Genomic DNA, 21333 nt, shown 5'->3' with positions numbered 1-21333 from the left:
ATGTGAAGGAGAGGGCTTAGTCAAACGTTTTAAGACACATTAAAGTATCACTTCCAGGATTTTTAGTCACAACGAAACACATCAAAGTATTTAGAACTTTGGTATTTAAAAATTATAGTATTTTCTGAAATACTTTAAAAATACTTTGCTACCAAACACAGTTATTAAAAAATCTCCTTGTTACTTGTTGCTTAGTGATTTATTTTATATTGCTGCTTGTACGTTGTTTTACAGGCTGTAGTAACTATGTTGCTAATGCAACATTTCTCCTTAATGAAAATGCAACGTATTTTTTTTATTTTTTGTGGTCCTTTTCGTGTAGCCAACAGTGTTTGAGGCATGCATGGGCACCGGCAGAGGCCAGGGCTCCACCACGACTACAAAATTGCATATGCATGTAATTTTAGTGTAAGAAAATTTGTGATATTGCTATAGGTTGGCCCTCTTGAAAATGTTATAGGAACATTCGGTTCATTTAGCCATTTGTCTCCATTTCCTACCTGCACTACATGATACTAGCACGCTAAAGCATTTTCCAATGATTTTTTTGGATAGTGGTTTCAAAAAAAAAAAAGTACGATTTTCGAGTTTTTGAAAATTTTGAACTCATTAGGTACTCATGATCCAATAATTATCTGTGTGAACTTGGTTTGTTATCCATCTCAATCTCTAATCTGTATTTGTGCACGTGTGTCATGGTCGACTTAATTTGAATTCGCAAGTACGCCTAGGTTGGATGGATATGCACGAAACTTGTCACATTAAATAGAAATAGTATTGGAAGTACCATGTAATAGCAACCTATTGTCTTCCTTCCCTATATATTACACCTACATAGCCAAGAGCCGATGCAATTAACAATCGATCTCATATCCACTCTTGCAAGTAGAAATGACCATCGATAGTGGCATTCGCTCGCCAACCCGGCTGCTTTCTTGCCTTGTGTCGCCAGCAGAGACGATAGAATGGGCGGAGGATCCCATGAGCCCTACCGGAAGAGTCATGGAAGATGTTGGTGTGTATATCATCCTTGTGATGGGTCTTGGCATGCGCTTAGACCTACATGTCTTCCGCAATGACATCGAAACAGAATTGATTACCCGTTTCCCGCGCTTCCGAAGCATTCAAGTAATGTTACTCTCGTTCTTACTTGAGTTCTCTAGGAATGTGAATTTTACTACTGGTTCCCATTTTATTTGGGGCGGCTGTGATGGGTTGATTTTCTGTGAGGAGGACCCATCACCTACCTTCGTTTGGGCCGCATGAATGGAGTGAATATTCCAGGGGTTAAGGCTATGTTTGGATTCAATATATGCATTTTTACTGAGAAATTACTATTTTAAAAACTTTAGACTACAAATACCAGAGCTTACAAATACTACAATATATACTGCAAAATCGTGGAGTTTTTTGGCACATGCAGTTGCTGCCTTGCTGGTAGAGTATTATGTTTAAAAATACTACATGTTCTTGAGAGAATAAATTAAAAATTGCACGTGAAGTACCAAAATCAAATTGTGCTGTTTGTGCGTTAATAATAATATTTTCAACAAGCTAGCCTTTAGAGTACTACTTGTAGGTAAGCACTGTATCTTGCATTACATTTATACGTCTCTGAGTACTCCTGCACTGACCATGCCTTAATTTGATGTGGCAAGTTTTATCAATGCTGACATGACTCTCGGAGACACTTAATATGACTACATCTACTTAACAACCTTTTATAGAGGAACTCCATAGCCCATCATTAGGGCATGTACAACAGTATCTAGTCAGCCATCTGTAGCATGCACCACGTCATACTCTTATCGAGGTGGAAGAGAGAGAATAGCCAGGGAGGGCCAAGCCGGTCTGTACAATTACCGATCGTCAGTTCGTGCAAAAATCGTGGCTTACCGATGGCTCTTCTTCCATTGTAGGAGAAGGAGGTATATACGTTTTTGGTACCACAACTTGCATTAGACGTACAGGTTAGTACCACAACTTGCAGATCCCACCTGTCAGAATATAGAAACAATTATTAAAATAAAGTAGCGTTTTTGGTGGGTTTCGAACTCGTGACCTGGAGCAGCCTAAAAGGCATGTTTGCCACTGAGACAGTTAGCACTTTGATGAACTATTTCCGGACTTCACTTTATTATATAGCCGCTTGATGGCACGGGCATCTTCATACAAGCTTAAATACATATTTAGAGGATACATCGTTTTAACTAACTAAGCTATTACATCTTCTCCAAGCGCATGAATAGGAATAACGTGAGCTACGTGCACTATGTGATAGGATTTTGCCGTTGTGAAGACCTGTTGAACGTACATATGTTGTGTTCGCTGACAGTTCGGAATGTGGTGGCATCGTATGCGACGGAAGCGACGGCGTCGACGGTTACCGTAATGAGCCAGTAGAGAGCCGGAGAACAAGTGGGTGCTGCACTACCCGATCGATCACCTGCGGCAGTCAGTGTAAGTGTCCTTGTCGCTGGCTGCACGCTACGACTACGAGAGGCTATGTATGTTCTTGCCTCCCATCTCGTCTCCTTTCACATGTGTAGATTTAGCAGATGCTTTAGCTAAAATCCCCAGAACAACTGGGGTCTCAACCGGGGAAAAAAGCCATAACAATCGGGCAAAGTACTACTTATCTATGATAGGATTTTGCCACTACACCACACAAGGTGAATTAGTGTTGAGTCATGCTCTTGGTGTGTGGTGTGCGCTTGGACAAGATATAATAGCTTAGTTAGCTAGAACGATGTATCCTCTAAATATGTATTTAAGCCTATTTGAAAATGTTCGTGCCTTCAAAAAGTTGTATAATATAGTGAAGTCCGAAAATAGTTCATCAAAGCGTTAACCGTCTCCGTGGCAAGCATGCTTTTTAGGCTGCTCTAGGTCACGAGTTTGAAACCCACCAAAAACGCTCGGTACTTTATTTTTAATTGTTTCTATATTCTGACAGGTGGGACCCGCACGTAAGAAAGCAACAAGTCCATATTTGCGAGAAAAAATATATATGGTGTTTTTTGCAAAAATTACAATGCCACATGTCCGCTTTCGATTGGTCGTGGACCTATTTGCTCGCTCGGTGCAAGTTGTGGTACTCTGGATGCTCGTTTTGCAAGTTGTGGTACTAAACTGCACGTCTAGTGCAAGTTGTGGTACCAAAAATGTATATAGCTCTAGGAGAAGGTGTCTGTAGGCCATCGTTATTTTCTATAGGATCTGTCTAATCTCCCAACCGCCTCGCCTGGGTTTGTTGCGTGATTGTAGGCCTCAAATAGAAATTAAGTAGACAGATTGCTGTAGAAGGCGTCTGTAACGTGGTCTACATGTGACATGGCAGGGCACTAAAGACAGCTGCTGTCTAAACTGTTGTACATGCCCTTAACCCACAACATGTATACAGGTCATCGATGACCCCAAGAACGGCAAGCCACGATGGGTGCAAACGACGGTGAACGTGGACGACCACATCATCGTCCCGACGATCGACCCTGCTGCCGTGGCGTCTGACCCGGAGAAGGTAGTGGAGGACTACATGGCGTCACTGTCCATGCTCCCATTGGACAGGTCACGCGCGCTTTGGGAGTTCCACTTCCTCGACTTCCCAACCTCGGAGGCGACCTCGACGGTTGTGCTCCGCCTGCACCACTCCATCGGCGACGCCATGTCAGTCATGCACCACTCCATCGGCGACGCCATGTCAGTCATGACGGATCCGGCAAGGCTGCCGGCCATGCCGCCGCCACCTAGACGCACAGGCGCGATCTACCAGCGGCGTCCACGGCCTCCCCTGTCTGCGGAAAATTACCTAGACCTGCTAGCGTGGATTTGGTCGTATTTTGTGCTGGCGTGGAATACGCTGGTGGACGCCGCCTTGCTTGCTGCAACGATGATGTTTCTGAGACTAGTCACAATAGGGAGTATTATATAGTAGTATCATGCATATGGTACTAGTGTGTGATACTATCTTCACAATGCATAGTATCATGTAGTGGTATCATAGGTTAATTATATTTAATAATTTGTAGAATCTCAATACAAAAGTGTGTACAAGATTGGTTTGATATTAATTTTTTTAGTTCTACGTGCTATGATACAGTATCTACCTATGATACTACTACCATCTCTTTCTTCATTTATTGATGTGACACATCAGCTTTTTCATGCATGTGATGCATGATACTAGCTATGATACTCCCATTGTGACACTAGTGGAGAAGAGGCCTTTGGACCCAAGCAAATGACCCACTGCTGAACCAAACCGGGTCCAATGCCCCCATTGGACCCGGTTCGTTTCTGCCCAGGACGACCCCACCCGCTGGCGCCTGTCTCAGTAGCGGCCTTTGGACCCGGTTTGTCACACAAACCGGGACCAAGGGTCCACCCGCAGGCGCGGCAGGCCGTGTCGGCTCGGGGAACCCTTTAGTCCCGGTTTGTATGACAAACCGGGTCCAAAGCCCCCTCCGGCTATATAACCTTGCCCTTGCCCAAGTGTGAGCCACACTTAGCCATTTTTTCACTATCTTCACAAGAGGGTGTATTGCTCTCCTCTCTTCTTCACATGCATAAGAGGTGTTTGATGAAATGCTTAAGAGGGTTTGCCACTTGAGTTTACACAAATCAAGCCACACTTAACTTGTTTTTTTCTTCTTCATCGAGGTTAACAACTTTATCCTTTTCATCTGCAATTGATAAAATGCATGTGTATATATACATCGTGATGTTACGTAATGGTTTTGATCAGCTTAATTATATCATGCGGATGAATCGGCAATGGATGTACATTGACCGACGGTTTGACGAGTTCATCTGCGGGCCTGGATAATTTTATGGCCGTGGCGGAGGCAAACAAACATGGTGGCTTCATGTATTGTCCATGTGTGGACTGCAAGAATACCGTAAATTACGCTCGCTCGAGTCTCATTCACGACCACCTTCGCGATCCGGTTTCATGCCCGAGTTACTATTGTTGGACCAAGCACGGAGAAAGAGGGGTTATGATGGAAGACAATGACGAAGAGGAAGAGGATGATGACGGTTATCCCAATTTCCCTGAATACGATGATACTGCAGAAGGCAATGAAGACAATGAAGTAGAAGATCAAGAGGCACCGGATGAGCCTGCTTGATGATGATCTTGGCCGGGCCATTGCTCGATGCAAGGAGAGAATGTGAAACTGAAAAGGAAAGGTTGGCCTTCGACAAGATGATAGAAGATCACAACAAATTGTTATACCCAACTTGCGAAGATGGCCATAAAAAGCTAGGCAGCACACTGGAATTGTTGCAATGGAAGGCAGAGAACGGTGTCACTGACTCGGGATTTGGAAAGTTGCTGACAATAATTAAGAGGAAGCTTCCAAGGGGTAACGAATTGCCCGCCAGTACGTACGAAGCGAAGAAGATTGTCTGCCCTCTAGGATTAGATGTGCAAAAGATACATGCATGCATTAATGATTGCATCCTCTACCGCGGTGAGTACGAGAATTTGGATGCATGTCCGGTGTGCACTTGCATTGCGGTATAAGATCAGACGAGATGACCACTGGTGATGTTGAGGGCGGCGCCCCAGGAAGAGGGTTCCTGCCAAGGTTATGTGGTATGCTCCTATAATACCACGGCTGAAACGCTTGTTCGGGAATAAAGAGCACGCTAGGTTGTTGCGATGGCACAAAGAAGACCGTAAGAAAGACGTGATGTTGAGGCACCCTGTCGATGGATCCCAATGGAGAAAAATCGATAGAGAGTTCCCAAACTTTGCACAGGATGCAAGGAACTTAAGGTTTGGTCTAAGTACGGATGGCATGAATCCTTTTGGAGAGCGAGCTGCAGCCATAGCACTCTGGCTTTGTGACTCTTTGTATATATAACCTTCCTCCTTGGTTGTGCATGAAGCGGAAGTTCATTATGATGCCGAGTGCTCATACAAGGCCCGAAGCAACCCGGGAACGACATTGATGTGTACTCGAAGCCATTAGTCGAAGAACTTCTACAGCTGTGGTCCCTAGCAGGTGTACGTGTGTGGGACGAGCACAAGCAGGAGGAATTTGACCTAAGAGCGATGCTTTTCGTAACCATCAATGACTGGCCTGCTCTTGGTAACATTTCAGGACAGTCAAACAAGGGATACAATGCATGCACACACTGTTTACATGAGCTCGAAGGTGATTATTTGGAAAAAGGTCAGAAGGTCGTGTACACGGGGCATCGTCGATTTCTTAGGATTACCCATCCCGTAAGAAAGAAAGGAAAGCATTACGACGGTGAGGCTGATCACCGGAGGAAGCCTCCCCATCGTGATGGTGTTGATATATTTGGTATGGTCAAGGATCTAGATGTAATATTTGGAAAGGGTCTCGGCGGACGGTCTGTTCCGAATGACGCTGCCGGACACGCGCCCATGTGGAAGAAGAAATCTATTTTTTTGGGAGCTAGAATATTGGAAAGTCTTAGAAGTCCGCTCTTCAATCGATGTGATGCACGTGACGAAGAATCTTTGCGTGAACCTGCTAGGCTTTACGGGCGTGTACGGGAAGACAAAAGATACACCGGAAGCACGGGAGGACCAGCAACGTTGGAAAGACCCCAAAAATCTGCATGAGAGAGTTAAAGGACGTCATTTATCCAGCTACGCTCTTACAAAAGCGAGAGAAGGAGATATTTTTTGAATGTCTTAGCGAGTATCAAGGTCCCGTCCGGCTTCTCCTCCAATATAAAGGGAATAATAAATATGGAGAAGAAAACATTCAGAACCTGAAGTCTCATGACTCGTCACGTGATAATGACACGAGTTGCTTCCGATTGCATTGAGGGGGCTTCTACCGGAAAATGTTCGACTGCCCATTGTGAAGCTATGTGCATTCCTCAATGCAATTTCTCAAAAGGTAATAAACCCGGAAATTCTACCGAGGTTGCGGAATGATGTGGTCCAATGTCTCGTTAGTTTTGAGCTGGTGTTCCCACCATCCTTCTTCAATATTATGACACATCTCCTCGTTCACCCGGTCGATGAGATTTCCATTCTCGGTCCTGTGTTTCTACACAATATGTTCCCCTTCGAGAGGTTCATGGGAGTCTTGAAGAAATATGTTCATAACCGTGCTAGGCCGGAAGGAAGCATCTCCAAGGGCTATGGAACAGAGGAGGTCATTGAATTCTGTGTTGACTTTATTCCCGACCTTAAGCCGATTGGTGTTCTCGAATCGCGGCATGAAGGGAGACTAAGTGGAAAAGGCACGCTAGGAAGGAAATCAATGATATGTAGGGATGGGATTTCTTTGACTCAAGCACACTACACGGTTCTACAAAGTTCCACCATGGTGGCTCCGTATATCGGTGACCACAAGAACTTTCTACGCTCCCGAGACCCGGGCGGTCGAACGATTGGATTAGACGTGAACACATGTCGACTTTCGGCGGTTGGTTGCAAAAACATCTCTTGAATAAGGAAGATATTGAAGATCAGCTGTACTTGCTGGCCCAGACACCATCTTCGACTGTAGTGACTTTCCAAGGGTACGAGATAAATGGGAATACATTTTACACGATCGCCCAAGATAAAAAGAGCACCAACCAAAACGAGTGGTGTCCGCTTTGATGCAATAATGAATGAAGGCCCAAATGACACATATTATGGTTACATAGAGGATATCACGGGAACTTGAGTATGGACCTTCTTTTAAGGTCCCTTTGTTTAGGTGCAAATGGGTCAACAAAACAGGAGGCGGGGTTCGAGTAGACAAGTTGTATGGAATGACAACGAGTGGATCTCAACAATCTTGGGTATAGAGACGAACCATTCGTCCTAGCCAAGGATGTGGCCCAGGTTTTCTATGTGAAGGATATGTCTAGCAAACCAAGAAAAAGGAAACATAAGGAAACAAATACATCAAACGATGAGCCAAAGCGCCACATAGTTCTTTTACGGAAAAGAAACATCGTGGGAGTGGAGGACAAGACAGACATGTCGGAAGATTATAATAAGTTTGATGAAATTCCACCCTTCGAGTGAACATTGATCCAAGCATCAAGTTAAATGATGAAGATGCTCCATGGTTAAGGCCGAAGAAGATTAAATGATGAAGATGCTCCATGGCACAAATGAGTATCTCAACATGGCAATCAATTTCCCATTTATTTTTGTGTAATCATTTAACTGTATGTAAGATATGAAAAGTGGAGATGTGGTTGGCTTTTTGTACCATATATATAGAGGAGATGTAGTCGTTCACGGGTTTGCAGGGGAAAAATTCGAGGCGCAGTTTCCGAAGATGCCGTAGGGCATGTGCACCAACAACATCTTCGAGAAACTGCGCCACGGGAGATTTCCCAACCCTTTCCCCAACACTATTAGAGGAGATGTAGTCGTTCAGGGGCTTGCAGGAAAAAATTCCGAGGAGCAACTTCCGAAGATGCCGTAAGGCTTGTGCACCAACGACATCTTCGAGAAGTTGCGCCACGGGAGATTTCCCAACCCTTTCCCCAACACTCGTTAGAGGAGATGTAGTCGTTCACGGGCTTGCGGGGAAAAATTCCGAGCGCAGCTTCCGAAGATGCCGTAGGGCGTGTGCACCAACAACATCTTCGAGAAGCTGCGCCACGGAGATTTTCCAATCCATGGGAATGAATCTCCGCTTGGCTTGTTGATCCGCTTGGCAAGCCGTATCGATGCTCCTTTTATAGGCACAGCACCGCTTCTACTCGACGAGGCGTCGTGCGCTACATGCTTTATCTCATCGAGCGGTGCGTCCACCCATGCGTTCTTATCCTGCCGACATCTTTAGTCCCGGTTGTACCCACCAGCCGGGACTAAAGGTTACCCACACGTCCTTATCCCACCGACAGTTTTGTTAGATGACAAAAAAAGGATCTTTAGTCCCGGTTGTACCCACCAGCCGGGACTAAAGGTTACCCACACGTCTTTATCCCACCGACAGTTTTGTTAGATGACAAAAAAAGGATCTTTCGTCCCGGTTGTACCCACCAGCCGGGACTAAAGGTTACCCACACGTCTTTATCCCACCGACACTTTTGTTAGATATGACAAAAAAATGATCTTTACTCCCGGTTGTACCCACCAGCCGGGACTAAAGGTTACCCACACGTCCTTATCCCACCGACAGTTTTTGGCGCCACTGCGTTCCCGCCTATTTTTCTTCCCGCGCTTTCCACTCGCTTCCCGCCTCCGTCCTCCCGCCATTTTTTCACTATATATATGTTGGCTTGGCCTCCATTTACATATCACATCTAGACTCATATCCGCAAACCTCATCACCGGGTCACATGGCTTCCATCGTATCTCTAACCCTCCGGGAGGCGGAGGCGCTTTGCGCGTCGAACTACCCCTGCCCGCCGGGCTACCGCGTCCCTACCGGCTGGTTGCTGAGCGTCGGAGGGTACCGGTCCCTCCTGTCCCTCTAGGTGTGGCGCGCGAGATGGCCATCACGAACCACTACTACTTCGAGCTCACGCCGAGCGGCGGAGGAATCCCCGGTGGCATCCCGACTACAGCCCGACTTGGGAGAGCTTCTTCATCAATCGGCGTGAGAGGGCGCTCGCCAGGCACGAGGACGGCGGCCCGCCTCCTTCGAACTTCAACGAGGCCGGCCGTCGGCTGTGGTGGCGCGACCGAACTCTCCCGGGCGTCATGGCCCACCGTGGCCCCCGCCTGCGCTACCCTCAGTCCCAGCCCACGCGTGCTCTCCCGCCGAGGTTTGACTACCGCGACCCCGATGCCGGCGACGATGATGACGGCGACTACGACGACTACGGTGGCGAGTACTATAGGGCCGGGCACGAGTATGGCTGAATGACTCGAACAGATCGAATCTGGCCATGTATCTTAATTAATTTTCGGTTGAGCTAGGCACGAGTACTATAGGGCTAGGCACGAGTACTATCTGGCCATGTATCTTAATTAATTTTCAGTTGAGTTATGTACTTTAATTCCACATGTAATCCGGCGGAAACTTTTCTCATCATCAGCGTACGCCACAACGACTTTATTGAAAATACAATAATATAGATAAACAACTAGTCTAGTCGATCTACTCGTCGTCGGAGGTTGTCTCGGTCCAAATGTCGTCCCACCGAGGGTCGTTGTCGGCCCAAGTTGTATTCGGGTTATCGAGCTCGAACACGGCGACGGCCCGACGATGGCGCTCGTTGGACCTGCGTTGTGCCCGGAGGTCGGCGAAGAACGCGGCGGTGTTGTCGACGTCGTTGGGGAACTGCGCCCTCCATCGGCGCATCAACTCCTCGTCGTGCTCGGCGATTGCGATCCGGCACTGCACCGGCGGTGGCGGCGACGGTCCTCGTCGTCGACGAGGCACGGCGTCGGCGCGAGGAACTCCGCCTCCTCTAGCGATTCGACGTCTGGGAAGTTCATGTCGCACCGTGGCCGCCGAAATCGCCATGCGGCCGCGTCGTAAGCGCGCGCCGCCAGCTCCGGGGTGTTGTACGTGCCGAGGGTGAGCCGGAAGCCACCGGCACGCATCTCGGCGTAGAACCTACCGTTCGGCCGCGCTCGGACGCCACGGAAACCGGACGAGCCGCGACGGCGCGGCGGCATCCCGGCGACGAATGAACGGAGGCGACGGCGACGTGTGGTTCCGCGCGCACGCGGCGCTTTATAGCACAGCGACGCGGCAAGTTTGGCGACGGGTGGCGCGGGGAAGCGGCGGGGCGTGGCACGTGGAAGCGGCGGCGACAGGTGGCGCGGGGAAGCGTTGGGCGTGGCGGGGGGAAGCGGGATCTACACGTCGCACGGCGGTGGCGGCGGGGCGAGGCACGTGGAAGCGGCGGCGACACGTGGCACGGGGAAGGGACACGTGTGGCGGTGGCGGTGGTGGGCAGTACACGGCGGTGCCGACGGTGGCCGGTACACGGCGGTGGCGGTGGTGGGCAGTACACGGCGGTGGCCCGTACATGGCGGTGACGGCGGGGCACGGGGAAGGGACACGTGTGGCGGTGGCGGTGGTGGGCAGTGCGGTGGCTTTTTTTCATTTGAAATAAGGCGGGAATGAAAATTTTTAAAAAATTTGGCCTTTGGACCCGGTTTGTATTACAAACCGGGACTAAAAACTATTTTGCTGCGCGCGCAAAACGCAGCAAAAATGGCCTTTAGTCCCGGTTTGTATTACAAACCGGGTCCAAGGGGCCTTGGACCCGGTTTGTAACACGCACCGGGTCCAAAGGGGGGAGTATAAAGAAGGACTTCGTCTCCGCGGCGATCAATCCCGCGGAGACGAAGCGCGCCCACGCCGCCGAGGCTGCCCAACTGCCGCGCGCCCACGCCGCTGCCGCCGCCGCCGCCGCGCGCCATCGCCGCCGCCCTCCCGCCGCGCCCGCCTCCGCCGCCGCGCCATCGCCGCCGCCCTCCCGCCGCGCGCGCCCGCCTCCGCCTCCGCGCGCGCCCGCCTCCGCCTCCGCGCGCGCACGTCGGCCGCCGCCTCCGCCGCCACTCCTCCTCGCCGTCCGCCGCCACCGCGCCCGCCTCCGCCGCGCCCGCCTCCGCCTCTCCTCGCCGTCCGCCGCCATCGCCGCCGCCGACCCCGCCGGCCGCCACCGCTCCTCTCCCTCCGCCGGTAAGCCTCTCGCTCGATCCGGTTTTTTTTTTTTTTTCATTTGTTAGATTATAGTGTATAGTTAGTTTGTTAGAAAAATTAGTGTAGTTAGTTTGTTAGTAAAATTTAGTGAAAAAAAAATAGTGTAGTTAGTGTGTTAGAAAAATTAGTGTAGTTAGTTTGTTAGTAAAATTTAGTGAAAAAAAAATAGTGTAGTTAGTGTGTTACAAAAATTAGTGTAGTTAGTTTGTTAGTAAAATTAAGTGAAAAAAAAATAGTGTAGTTAGTGTGTTAGAAAAATTAGTGTTAGTAAAATTAGTTAGAGAAAAGTTAGAAAATTAGTTAGGAAAAAGTTAGAAAAGTTAGAAAATAGATTCATTTGTGTCGGCGCCGCCCCCCGCGCGCGCCGACGACTTAGACCGTGGCGGTGCCGAGTCCGTAGCGGTGCCGCCGCGACATAGACTTAGGGTCGCGAAATAGAGAAAGAGCGAGCGAGGAGGAGCGCCGAGTCCGTGGCGGTGCCGGTACTGCCGGCGCCCTGCCGACGCCCCCAAAACAGGGTCGTGGAACGCGGCGTTAGTACAAAAGTAGTGAAGTTTTTTATTTAGCACAATATCATGTTTTTTATTTATATTAGTATACATATATGATTTGTTTTCGTAGCTACGATGCCGCGACAGCGGCGGCCGGCGGGCCGTGGTCCGACTCTCACCGAGGAGATGGAGCAGATGGGGGAGGTCCGGGACCGGGCTCCGCCGGGGTGGCACCGGGAGGTCTTAGCTTCCGGGTCGCGCACCTTGGTGCGGAATCCGGGTCCCGTCGTCGACCCGGATATTCTATGGTGGAGGTCTTATGGGCCACGGTCGTTTCGGAGGAGCCGGCCCCGCCGGAGGAGGTAGCTCAGCGCATTGCGGCGGAGGACGAGCACGTTCTCCGTTACATGTACGCGTTAGACAACATGTATAGGACCGGATGGAGCGTTATGCGGGGATCTCATGTTAGCTATGCTCCCGTTGTTGTTCCGTGGCTTTGGGGGCACACCCGGCGCGGCTCGGGACCCGGTCGGCGCCCTCTAGGACCCGGTCTGCGCGGTTGAGTGGTTAGTGATTGATATGTATTAGGGTTAAATAAACATGAACCCGATCTATGTATGCATGTAAGCTGCACTATCTGCTTTTAGCACTATATTATCGATCCTTAGTTAAGAACTACACATATGTAACTCCATTTTTTCAGTTTTCTGCATTATCCTTAATTTGATCATATGATGGTTCCTATGTATAGCTTGCAGGTCGTTGTAGAAAGCATGGAGAGAGATGAAATTCAAGAAAATTTCATGGAGGAACTCATAGCAAACGGTACTTCGGATGATCGCGACGACGACGTTATTCCGGATGATGGCGGTGACGATGTCACCGCAACTTATTTGAATGACTCCGGTGAGGGAGCGGAGAATATTGAGGAAGAAGATCCTAGTGGCGCCGGTGAGGAACAAGATCATCATAATGGCTCCCGAACTGTAGTTATCACCGAGGTATATAAACTAATTAAGCCGCTGTTGATCGACTAGATGCATTAACTAATTAAATTGTACTGACTATGAATTATTTCTTTTTTAGCCCTCCGGATCGAGCACTTCTTCTGTAAAGTCGAGGAAGCGAGGCCCGGCCAAAAAGTTGGATGACGGTGTTAGGCACGACATCACCCACATCGAAAATGATGGTAAACCGATTGCTCCGGAGAAAGGTGCAAAGGCATTTATAGCTCAATGCGGAGTGCTTGTTCGGGACCACGTCCCGATCACCGTTCGAGAATGGCACAAGCCGAAGGGACTAGTGCTGTCTGCGAGAGGAAGAAGGTCAAGGTCTTTATATCGATGATGTAGCCAAAAACAGCATTATGGACAAGCTCATGTCACATTTCAACATAGTACCCGAAGAGGGGGTGACGCTGAAAAGGCCAAGATGGAGCAGGCCCTCCGCGAGTTTGGCAAGAAGAAGATGGCCGAACTATTCAAGAGCCACAAGAAAAGATTGCGCCGCCTTATCAAGATAAAGAAGACTCCGGACAATGAGAAGGTAAAAACTCACTGGGACGAATTCGTGAAGTACAGCACGGAGTCAGAAGAATTTAAGAGAAGGTCGGAAATAAATAAGGCAAATGCTGCGTTGAAGCTATATCACCAAATTCGGGTCCAGGTGGATACGGGGCTAACCGTCCTAAGTGGCAGGCAGCTGAGGCGGAACCGACCGATAAAGGGATCAGATTAGGGACACACGGTTGGATCGAACGGTGCAAGGAGTGGTTCTACGGGATTGGGGGAACGTTGGATCCGAGAAACAGGGAAGTGCATCTATAAGAAAGCTCATCCGAAGGTTCCCATTGATGCCCTGGAAAAAGCACATAGGGACGTGGAGGCGGGGTTGTTCCAGCCCGAAAGAGAGAACGATGAGCTGACACGCGCCCTTGGGAACAAAGAACACGGCGGACGAACACGAGGCACGGCGAGGCTCCGTTCCGTGGAAGTATGGCTTTCCTGCGGAAAGGAAGAGATTTACGATAAAAGCCATGAGAGGAGGAAGGCAAGGGAAACAGACCGCCCGGCTAACTTAGAGGAGGGTATGAGCACCATGCAAGCCCAATTAAGCATGGTAACCCAAGTACTTACATCTCGGATGGCTCGGGGGCAGGCTGTAGATCCTGCACTTGCTCAATGCCATCGCCCCGCTGCAATCTCAACCACACCGGAAAAGCAGCGTGGCTTCCTCTCAGCGAGGTGGATAATGATGATGATGATGATGACCAGGTGGTCGAGCCTCCTCGCTACCCCCGTGGATGATCTCACCGAGAGCCGTCCTTGTGAGCTGCATGTTAAAGTTTTCAACCTATCCTTCAAGGCGGCGGTCGGCATCCTCTTACCTACAAGGTCTTACCATTGCCGTTCGGTCCAAGACGACTTTGTTGTTGTGATGGTGGATGAAGTGATGACAGCTTATGAGGGGTTGGTGCTTGAGCACCCTGCAGGTGAAGATGGGGAAATCAAAGAACCGGGAGAAGCCCGTAGAACCACCGTGCAATGGCGGAAGGAGAACATTGTGTTTCCGGGTGAGAAGCCAACAAGCATGCCACCTCCGCCTCCTCCGCCACCCGAGTCTCCTCCGCGTGATGATTCTCCCGTGCGCGATGATGATTCCCCTATCCATGACCGAGTCTGCTCCGCGTGAAAATACTCCTCCGCCTCCTCCTCCTCCTCGTCGGGAGACTCCGCCGCCTCCACTTAAGCAAAAGAGGAAGCTGTCCGCGGCACCTCCTACAGCTCCGAAGAGATCATCAACTCCAATGAGGGCACGAGACTCCGGAGTTGTTACCACATGAGCGGACCGAAGAGCAAAAGGCGTTTCTTGCAAGCTGCGCCGAAGAAGATGTTTATTCCACCGCAGACAGTGAAGCACTTTGCCGAGACGAGAATGAAGAGACCTGAGCTGAGAGCTGATTATGACCGCTCTCTTGGACAGTCCTCTAGAGCGAGTAAAGAAGCAAAAAGTCGCACAGCTTGGACAGCAGGACATTCAGGCCGCACCCCACTTCATCGTGGAGCCATATCATGATCCAGAGACGGCATCGATGATCGAACGGGCGGCTAGAGCTCGGGGAGCATCAGTTGAGTACGAAGATTACTATCCAACGGCTGAAGTGGTAAACACGTATAGATACGGAAAAGATCTCGTCAAACCTGGCGAGCTCGCGCGTCTAGGGACTCAGATGCGAAGGTTGCATGAATGGTACCTGAAAGCCTGTCGAAGAAGTGAAAGCTACCTCACGGTGTATCTTAGAGATGAGCATTACTTCCGGGGGAAGACGAGATAAACATTGAGATAGAAGAAGCTGTTTCGGTTATTCAATCAAGACGCCCTCGACAAAGCTGTTATCGGTTGCTACTGCTCGTAAGTGATTTATTTGTGTAATTAAGTTTGTAGCTCATTCATTTGCACTAACAATTATCCTTATTATATTCTTTGTGTACGCTATACATTTAATTATGCAGAATGAAGAAGCTGGAATACAAAAGAGGCAAGCTCCTACCGCTGGGGTTCATAGACCCAAACACAGTTCATGAAGTTACGGCTCGACAAGTACCCCAAGGACACGAGAGGACAACATCGTAATGTTTTTAGAGAAGCAAGCGAGACAAAGAGGATATATTCTTTCCCTACAACTTCAAGTGAGTGTTATATATAACATACATTATGCTTGTGCACCTTCCACTTTATTCTCGTAATCATTGAGCTATGCTTGTGCAGTTTCCACTTTATTCTCCTAATCATTGATCTTCACCTTGGAGTCGTAAACGTCATGGACTCGAAACGTAAAGAATATGCGGAATGGGCGGACATGGCTGCCATCCTCCAGAGGTAGTTTCAATCAATTTCGTATTGGCATCTTCATCTGCTCTAATTCGAAGATATCATCAACTAATCAATTACTCATTTACTCATTATTTTTTGCCGGGCAGGGCTTGGAAACGGTTCATCAATACTGTTCCGGGTAAATGGAAACCGGAGCTTACATTTAGAGATTACCCTGTAAGTAGTACTATATATATAGCTATGTCCGTGAAACTTTATATATGATATTTACTTTCAATACGATGCTTGATTATTAGTTTGATCGAACTATTTTTTCGTAAAGTGTATGAGGCAGGAACAAGGGAATAACTTATGTGGATACTACGTCCGCACCTTCATGCGTGACATGTCCTGTCCCAAGGGTGGGGATGCCCAAATACACCACACTCGTGTACGATAACAAATTTTCACAATTAATCTTAATTAGTACCATCTATTGTATTGAGTTCCATTCATATATTGATCTCCTTTTTAAATATAGATGACACGCCCGCGGGACACTCTCATAACAGCGGATCAAATAAAAGCAATTCAAGAGGAAATCGCGGGATTCTTTATTACCGAGGTCCTTACCCCAGTGGAGAGCACTATCGGAAGATCGTGACGGCGGAGGATGTTCGTCGAGGACGTGTTGTATTGTAAATATGCATGCATTACACGTGTACTGTGTTGACGATGTCGTGTACTGTTGACGATGTCTATATATATTCATGACGATTTTCTCGTGGTTTCTTGAATGATATATATATGCATTGCTGAAACTCTGCCGCGGCAAGGGAAACAGATCGTTTCTCCGCCGCGGCAGAGAACGCTGGTACAGCCCAAATCTGTGCCGCGGCGGAGAAATAGCAATTCTGCACGCCGCGACGAGAAACATAGGCCCGGTTCGTACCACGAACCGGGACCAAAGCCCTTCCAGCCGCGAGCTCCCTGGTCGCACCACGTGTTGAGGCCTTTAGGCCCGGTTTATCTTTGAACCGGGACTAAAGGTACACCTTTAGTCCCGCCTAGTTGGTCCCGGTTCGGGAACCGGGTCTAAAGGCCCAAATGGACCGGGCCTATTGCCCCGTTTTCCACTAGTGTGAGTAGTCTGAGTGATCCACACACCATGTTCGCCTGCATGGATGGTCGTCGCCGCCACAGGCGCTTCGTGCATCGAAGCCTTAGGCTTGACGACGTCAATCTCATCAAGACTGTCATGAATTGCGTACGTAATTAAACTTGTGCAATTTATTTATAAGGGAGTGATAGTAATTCTCGGCAGGTAACATAATTGAACTTTAATTGCAAGCCATGTTCCAATTTATGATTAGCACGAATCACGATGAATCTAATGGCAGCGGGCATTTTCATAACTTGCAACCTCATGTGTAACTAAAAAAATATAAGTTACAATCCACCTTTATATTTTATATCATAAATATCAGTTATAAAGAGATAAATATAACACGGACGATTTATGATATAAAATAGTTTAAATATTAGAATCGCAATATAAAGAAAGCTTTTACGATGGTACAATGCTTGACTTTCATGACTAACTCACTAGTATTATGGATATGGCAATGCGAGGGCATGTAATATGCAAGGTGTTTATAGAGGTGTTCAGAAAAACAAACCATCTTCTTAAGCAAACGATCCTTATTTACAAAAGGCAATGCTTAATTATGCACCGTTACCTTAGAAATAAGCACCGATAGTTGCTCGAGGAAAAAAGCTAGATCATTTTCATAAGCACATCTCTAAACACATAGCATTGTAGATGGCTTGATGACACCATATGGCCATTTTACTATCTCGCTATCTCTTTTTTCCGCAGACTATCAACGATGTGCTAGTCGGTGTGACTACATCAGCTCTTTCACAATATTTCTTTCGCAAGTCCGGTAAGTGGTCTGTCTGACAATGGCAACGAATTAATGTTTTTTTCTTTCACATGAAATTATCTTACATTTGCTTTCTCATCTTAAATATTAGGTGACACTAACACTAAGAGAGTCTGCCTGCGTTCATTTGTTGCTGTCAACGTTAGGCCAGTATCTAGCCGACAAGTAAGAGCTTGTTTTTTTCTCTGAGAAAATATAAATGAATACCAACTAATTGCCACAAAGCCATTTTAACATGCCCTCGTCATAGTTTTATAAAATATAAAATTACTTCCAATTTGGGTCACGGGTGCATATGAACCCCTTGCATGAAAACACATTTTAAAATGTCAAAAGAACCAAAAAAAAATTTGCATCTACATCAAGACATTCTATGTTTGTACACAAATCTTCAGGAATAATAACATTATTTGTGTCACATGTAAAACAGACAAATATTGATGCTCTAACATGACTATTCACGTAATTTTTTTTGTCCTTTTAAACAGGTCACATAAAATGTTCCATTTTCCCAAAAATTTGTGTACAAACATAGAATGTATGCATGCATATACAAGGAAAATTTTATTTCAGATTTTTTTGACACTTTAACATTTTACTTTTTATGCATTTTTATAATAGGTTAATTTTTTATGCTTTAATTTTGTTCTCGCATCTATGGACAGACATATGTTACGAAAGTAGAGACAGGGAATCAACTTAGTGGCCTCGTCTGTCCCTTTCATCTAGCCTTGCACCACGATCCCCTTGAGTATGTTCGGAAGGCAAAAATGATTATGAATAGAAAAAAGAGCTCTTTAGAAGTGATGCTGACACAAGTGGTTGGTGAATTTGTGGTGAAATAGTTTGGTGTAAAGGTATATATATCCTGCTCTTTTTATAGTTTGTACGTTGTTCCCAGGATTACATTCCACAAACTTGGAACAAGCACCGTGTCTACTTATTCATGTTTCTAATTACTGTTGCAACGAATTTCCAGTAAAAACAGACATGAGGCTTTATCTACCGTCTCTTTGGCACACGCACAACAATAAACTTATCAAATGTCGTTGGACCAGCTGAACATATAACATTATGTGGGCACCCAGTTACCTTCATGGCTACTAGCGCCTATGGGCTACCACAAGTAAGTAATACATGTTCTTACATTCGAAACACATTCATTATTAGGTTCCTTTGAAAAACAAGATCCTTAATCATGTTGTTGATGCCAACATATATAAATCACTCATTAGATATCCCGCAGTGCAAGGAGTGTCTTAAATTTTGAAGCAAGTCATCCACACTACCAAGATTTATGTCATAACAATAATGCCTGCAATTTACCTAAGTATGCACCTTAAAAAGGAATAAAATTATCATGTTATAACAATAACGCCTGAAAAATGCGACCTGCACTCTGTGCAATAATGCTAACGAGAGCTGCACCCACTTGTTTGTCCATTGCCGGTTCTCGCATCAGGTGTGGAGCAAAGTGCGGGATTGGGCTAAAGCCGATTTTCCCATCCCAAATGATGACTTTTTGAGTACAGAGGACTGGTGGCTGCAAGCAAGGAAAAAGGCTCCAAAAGTTTTGCGGAGGGATTTCGACACGGTGGCCATTCTAGTGCATTGGCGGATCTGGAAGGAACGGAACGCCCGCATTTTTCAGCAGAATTTCTGTACGATTGGGAGGGTCGTTGAGTTGATCATTGAGGACATCCGTGCCTGGAGGGCGGCTGGTTGCATTGATGCTTTTAGTGAGTTGTCTCTACATGTATGCGGCTGAGGTTTCTCTTAAAGCCTTCCCTCCATTGTATTGGAGGTCTTTTGTTTCTTTTATTCGGCTACCTCAGCCGAGTTTGTATCAGACTTTGTACCTTCTTTTCTTCTACCTTAATGAAGTTCGGCCATAGGCCCATCGAAATAATGCCTGCAAAATTTCACTTTCAATTATAGCCAAATTTCACTCTTTAGTGTTACACCTAAAAAACACTTTGAAATTATAATTTTACTCCATTTTGAATTTAGTTTCACATGGATTTCTTCTGTAGGCTCTTTGTGTGCACTACCTAAATTACAGTAACACCATCAAGGTAATTTTGGCGGTTGATGATGCAGAATTTAAAATTGTCATCAGCTTTTGGATGATTTTGTCGAGTCCATCAGGCTCATGAAGGGTGCGGCCGGCCTCAAGATGTTAACAATGTCGATCCAGAATGGATAAGTGAAGCTCATTTTTATTTAAGTGGGACTGTAAAGGCCACAAATATATGCGACTAATAAAATTCATATGCAACTTTGTGGACACTTAAGTGGGAGTATGTAGTATTATTTCTGCGTGCGTTTATTTTAGTGTTTTATTTATTCAAAATAACTATCAGGTTACCCGTTATCATCAATGCATTGCCTCTTAAAACACTATCCTAGGTTCGATGTTTTTTTTTTGAAATGACAATCCCAATGAATTACCTTTTAAATGTTGTATATTGGTGAGTAGTATTAAATTAGTGTAGGGGTCATGCTTGCATGTGATTAGGTAATAGTTTTTTTGCCGACGAACAAGGGCCAGAGACCGCCGGGGTGATGGAGATGCAACAAAGACGATGTACGGGTGCAGGAGTGCCGCTCGCAATATCTCGTTGTGGCCAGCTGTGGTCGTTGACCTTCTAATTAACTTTACCACCATTTTAGGATCAACACTTAGGGGTATGGGGTTTTAACCCTTACCTGTGTGTTTCTTAAGTAGAACATGATCTGCGGGTTTTCTAAATCTCATGTGACTGGGTTTTTTTTCTTAAGTTTCAGTCGCCCCGAGAAAAGTGCAAACCCACTTCGACTTGCACTTGTTATAGAAAATGTAATTATGTGGCAGAAAAGTGCAATTAGAATGAGGTTGGCATTTTTGTAAACTGCAGACCTAAGAAATATCCCTTTTTATAATTGGTGGTAAGTGGAAATTGAGTAAAACCATATGTTGGAACGTACCAGCTTGAGGGAGGAGATATTATCTCCCTTGTTATTTTCTTGGTTTGTTATATCGTGAGATCAATTCTAACATAAGCTAGCTATCAACTTATAATTTTTTTTTTCAAAATGTAACCTCCCCAGCCTCTGCATCAACCAGCGAAAAAGCATTCGAACATTATTACATCTCATGGATCATGCAAAGTTGCTATAAAACAAGCCATCTAAAAAGCACTACCATGAAACGCTTTTATATCATCATGTTAGCCTTCGATTAGCATGTCAACTAAACTGGTTTTAGAAATCCGGTGCTACCGTTTCTATCAACTTGTAGTACCACTTCCTCCCTTCACTAATTTAAGATGGTTTAGTGCTAAAACGTTTTATATTAGTGAACCAAGAAGTACCAATTTGTGGACTGATTGCCAATTCTCCAAGGAATTTCATTGGCCCTGCATGACGCGTAGGGCATTACGAGAATTAGTTGCTCTCGCATGTCGAAGTTGTCAACGCACCGGCCTAGCTTTCTCG

General features: G+C 46.6%; 1 pseudogene; it reads left to right on the top strand.

The window, feature by feature from the left end:
* The first annotated feature begins 891 nt into the window (after positions 1–891).
* Positions 892–20062, top strand: LOC124664553 (annotated as a pseudogene).
* The last annotated feature ends 1271 nt before the right edge of the window (positions 20063–21333 follow it).

This window comes from Lolium rigidum, chromosome 6, assembly GCF_022539505.1.
Source record: "Lolium rigidum isolate FL_2022 chromosome 6, APGP_CSIRO_Lrig_0.1, whole genome shotgun sequence".
NCBI classification, from domain to species: Eukaryota; Viridiplantae; Streptophyta; class Magnoliopsida; order Poales; family Poaceae; genus Lolium; species Lolium rigidum.
This window is presented reverse-complemented; position numbering and strand designations above follow the sequence as displayed.